Source organism: Schistocerca piceifrons, unplaced genomic scaffold (assembly GCF_021461385.2).
Source record: "Schistocerca piceifrons isolate TAMUIC-IGC-003096 unplaced genomic scaffold, iqSchPice1.1 HiC_scaffold_1200, whole genome shotgun sequence".
NCBI classification, from domain to species: Eukaryota; Metazoa; Arthropoda; class Insecta; order Orthoptera; family Acrididae; genus Schistocerca; species Schistocerca piceifrons.
In genome coordinates this window covers 5001-10000 of record NW_025727016.1, presented here as the reverse complement: position 1 = coordinate 10000, position 5000 = coordinate 5001, and the positions used below count along the sequence as shown (strand labels likewise).

At 53.6% G+C, this 5000-nt stretch overlaps 1 non-coding gene across 1 annotated transcript; it reads left to right on the top strand.

Moving 5' to 3' along the window:
- Nucleotides 1–2957: 2957 nt before the first annotated feature.
- Nucleotides 2958–4863, top strand: LOC124729299. Its single transcript, XR_007007596.1, has one exon. It is a non-coding gene; the product is annotated as a small subunit ribosomal RNA (ribosomal RNA).
- The last annotated feature ends 137 nt before the right edge of the window (nucleotides 4864–5000 follow it).

Below are 5000 nucleotides of genomic sequence, written 5' to 3'. Positions count from 1 at the left end.
CCTAACCTATGTTGTACCTTAACCTAACCTATGTTGTACCTTAACCTAACCTATGTTGTACCTTAACCTAACCTATGTTGTACCTTAACCTAACCTATGTTGTACCTTAACCTAACCTATGTTGTACCTTAACCTAACCTATGTTGTACCTTAACCTAACCCATGTTGTACCTTAACCTAACCCATGTTGTACCTTAACCTAACCCATGTTGTACCTTAACCTAACCCATGTTGTACCTTAACCTAACCCATGTTGTACCTTAACCTAACCCATGTTGTACCTTAACCTAACCCATGTTGTACCTTAACCTAACCCATGTTGTACCTTAACCTAACCCATGTTGTACCTTAACCTAACCCATGTTGTACCTTAACCTAACCCATGTTGTGCCTTAACCTAACCCATGTTGTGCCTTAACCTAACCCATGTTGTGCCTTAACCTAACCCATGTTGTGCCTTAACCTAACCCATGTTGTGCCTTAACCTAACCCATGTTGTGCCTTAACCTAACCCATGTTGTGCCTTAACCTAACCCATGTTGTGCCTTAACCTAACCCATGTTGTGCCTTAACCTAACCCACGTTGTGCCTTAACCTAACCCACGTTGTGCCTTAACCTAACCCACGTTGTGCCTTAACCTAACCCATGTTGTGCCTTAACCTAACCCATGTTGTGCCTTAACCTAACCCATGTTGTGCCTTAACCTAACCCATGTTGTGCCTTAACCTAACCCATGTTGTGCCTTAACCTAACCCATGTTGTGCCTTAACCTAACCCATGTTGTGCCTTAACCTAACCCACGTTGTGCCTTAACCTAACCCACGTTGTGCCTTAACCTAACCCACGTTGTGCCTTAACCTAACCCATGTTGTGCCTTAACCTAACCCATGTTGTGCCTTAACCTAACCCATGTTGTGCCTTAACCTAACCCATGTTGTGCCTTAACCTAACCCACGTTGTGCCTTAACCTAACCCACGTTAATGTGCCTTAACCTAACCCACGTTGTGCCTTAACCTAACCCACGTTGTGCCTTAACCTAACCCACGTTGTGCCTTAACCTAACCCACGTTGTGCCTTAACCTAACCCACGTTGTCCCCTAAAGTAACCCACGTTGTCCCCTAACGTAACCCACGTTGTCCCCTAACGTAACCCATGTTGTCGCCTAAACCTGCTCTGTAATTGTTATACGACTCGTTCAATTAGTGTAGTGTTGCCCACCCGCAACCCTCGCAATATAGTTCGCTACTCGCACTGCCCGCTCCCCTGTGTATCGCTTCATGTTAAACACCTTGCAAGTCTTGCTGACTTTCCACATGCTCCTGCTGTACACTGTAATGTGGATGGCAGCAGGACGTACATGCCGCCCCTCCCCACGTCCCCACCTTGCCCCCCTGCCTTCGCAAGCTGGTTGGTGAGAAGTTTGCATGTTCAATGCCCTTCGCATGCGACGTACTCAGGCTACGTTGTGGTGCGGCCTGTGTCAACCGTCCGCTAATGTCGTACGCGTAAACCACAATCTGTACTGCACATTCGTCCTTATGTACCGAATGATACATCGTGGCACATGTGTGACCGTACAACGACTGCGCCCAAAAACGGCGGACCATACAGTGCAAATATTGTGCACGCAGCTACGTGTCGTCTCCCTATGAGAGCTGGATTGCAGTGTGGTACGCCATAGAGACGTGTGGGAGGAACGGACGCCGTGGATGGCGATCAGCATGAGCTGTCTGTTGATGTATTCGGACCTAGTCGTCTCTCCTCACACACCGTGATGGCATGGTGCACCGCGTTCCATATCTGCGACATGCTACAGAGGCCGGTTGACAGTCGTTCGAGCAATGGACATCGCATACGTACGGGGGCCACCTTCCACGTATTGTCTAGGCGTGCACATTTTGTTGCGTGTATGTGGGCAGACGTAGTGTGGCGTGACACCTGACACAGGCATGCAATAATCGTTGAAGTTGCAAATGGCGATGGACGCCTGCGTTTTCTGGTGAAGTTACGCAAATGAACAAATGGTAACCTGTTGTGGTGCGGTTGTTCTCGCTAGGGGTGAATCGGTGATGGCGACGATAGGTTGAGGTACGAACCGGTTGTTCCAGCGATACCCACCATGCCGACGAAACTGAACGGCATCTGGGTGTGAAGCGATACGCGGCGGTGGCTGGGTGGGACCGTCCCCGGCCGGTGAGGGGGCGCCTCCCGGCGTGCTGGCCGCGCGGTGCGTGGGCGCACGCGCTACAGCCGGCTGGTGGGGGCGGCCAGTGGCAGGCGCGCCGGCCGACGGACGCGGCAGGCGTCGCAGCTGCGCGCCGGCGCACCCTGCGCGCGGCGCCGTGCGGCCAAAGTAGGTCCTCGCGGGCCCGGTGCGAAGCGCGGTGGACATCTTCAGTGTGCTGGTCCGATTGAGGACTGTGTGCGTTGAGGATGCGCCGCCGCCCGGCGCTCGGCGCCGCGACGCCGTCTGCTGCTCGGTCGCCCCAGCGGTTCTCGCTGGTGGTTTGTATCGCAGCTGTGCGGATGTGTTGGCGCGTGCGCTGTGCTGGGAGAGTTCGCTTCGGCACCCAAGTGGGGCTTTTGTCCTTCTGTGGCGCTGGCGTTGGAGCTGCCGGTCACCGTAGGTGGCGCGTGTTGTCTCCCGCCGGCAATGCCACGACAGCACGCTCCCGGGCCTCTGTCGGCAGCGGCAAGCTCAGTTGGGAGCACGGGTGGTCGCACCGAAAGCGTCTACTCGCCTAACTCCGGGCGATTGCGCCTCTCTCGAACCCGACCAAGTACTTGGGACGGCGCTGCGCGCCGCCGGGACCTGAGAGGGTTTCGAGGTGTATTGTGCAGGGGAGCTCAGCCTCCTCCTGTTTGCAGAATGATTGAGCGGACGCTTGCGTGTTCGCGCGGGCCCCCGGGACACACTCCCGGGCGGCCGGCTGCTCAGCTCTAGTTGACGCAGCTCCCTGGTTGATCCTGCCAGTAGTCATATGCTTGTCTCAAAGATTAAGCCATGCATGTCTCAGTACAAGCCGCATTAAGGTGAAACCGCGAATGGCTCATTAAATCAGTTATGGTTCCTTAGATCGTACCCACGTTACTTGGATAACTGTGGTAATTCTAGAGCTAATACATGCAAACAGAGTCCCGACCAGAGATGGAAGGGACGCTTTTATTAGATCAAAACCAATCGGTCGGCTCGTCCGGTCCGTTTGCCTTGGTGACTCTGAATAACTTTGGGCTGATCGCACGGTCCTCGTACCGGCGACGCATCTTTCAAATGTCTGCCTTATCAACTGTCGATGGTAGGTTCTGCGCCTACCATGGTTGTAACGGGTAACGGGGAATCAGGGTTCGATTCCGGAGAGGGAGCCTGAGAAACGGCTACCACATCCAAGGAAGGCAGCAGGCGCGCAATTACCCACTCCCGGCACGGGGAGGTAGTGACGAAAAATAACGATACGGGACTCATCCGAGGCCCCGTAATCGGAATGAGTACACTTTAAATCCTTTAACGAGTATCTATTGGAGGGCAAGTCTGGTGCCAGCAGCCGCGGTAATTCAGCTCCAATAGCGTATATTAAAGTTGTTGCGGTTAAAAAGCTCGTAGTTGGATTTGTGTCCCACGCTGTTGGTTCACCGCCCGTCGGTGTTTAACTGGCATGTATCGTGGGACGTCCTGCCGGTGGGGCGAGCCGAAGGCGTGCGACCGCCTCGTGCGTGCTCGTGCGTCCCGAGGCGGACCCCGTTGAAATCCTACCAGGGTGCTCTTTATTGAGTGTCTCGGTGGGCGGCACGTTTACTTTGAACAAATTAGAGTGCTTAAAGCAGGCAAGCCCGCCTGAATACTGTGTGCATGGAATAATGGAATAGGACCTCGGTTCTATTTTGTTGGTTTTCGGAACCCGAGGTAATGATTAATAGGGACAGGCGGGGGCATTCGTATTGCGACGTTAGAGGTGAAATTCTTGGATCGTCGCAAGACGAACAGAAGCGAAAGCATTTGCCAAGTATGTTTTCATTAATCAAGAACGAAAGTTAGAGGTTCGAAGGCGATCAGATACCGCCCTAGTTCTAACCATAAACGATGCCAGCCAGCGATCCGCCGCAGTTCCTCCGATGACTCGGCGGGCAGCCTCCGGGAAACCAAAGCTTTTGGGTTCCGGGGGAAGTATGGTTGCAAAGCTGAAACTTAAAGGAATTGACGGAAGGGCACCACCAGGAGTGGAGCCTGCGGCTTAATTTGACTCAACACGGGAAACCTCACCAGGCCCGGACACCGGAAGGATTGACAGATTGATAGCTCTTTCTTGATTCGGTGGGTGGTGGTGCATGGCCGTTCTTAGTTGGTGGAGCGATTTGTCTGGTTAATTCCGATAACGAACGAGACTCTAGCCTGCTAACTAGTCGCGTGACATCCTTCGTGCTGTCAGCGATTACTTTTCTTCTTAGAGGGACAGGCGGCTTCTAGCCGCACGAGATTGAGCAATAACAGGTCTGTGATGCCCTTAGATGTTCTGGGCCGCACGCGCGCTACACTGAAGGAATCAGCGTGTCTTCCTAGGCCGAAAGGTCGGGGTAACCCGCTGAACCTCCTTCGTGCTAGGGATTGGGGCTTGCAATTGTTCCCCATGAACGAGGAATTCCCAGTAAGCGCGAGTCATAAGCTCGCGTTGATTACGTCCCTGCCCTTTGTACACACCGCCCGTCGCTACTACCGATTGAATGATTTAGTGAGGTCTTCGGACTGGTACGCGGCATTGACTCTGTCGTTGCCGATGCTACCGGAAAGATGACCAAACTTGATCATTTAGAGGAAGTAAAAGTCGTAACAAGGTTTCCGTAGGTGAACCTGCGGAAGGATCATTACCGACTAGACTGCATGTCTTTCGATGTGCGTGTCGTGTCGCGCAACACGCTACCTGTACGGCTCGCCGTAGCCGTGCGCCGCGTGCGGAACCACGCGTGCCTCTCAAAACTAGCGGCAATGTTGTGTGGTACGAGCG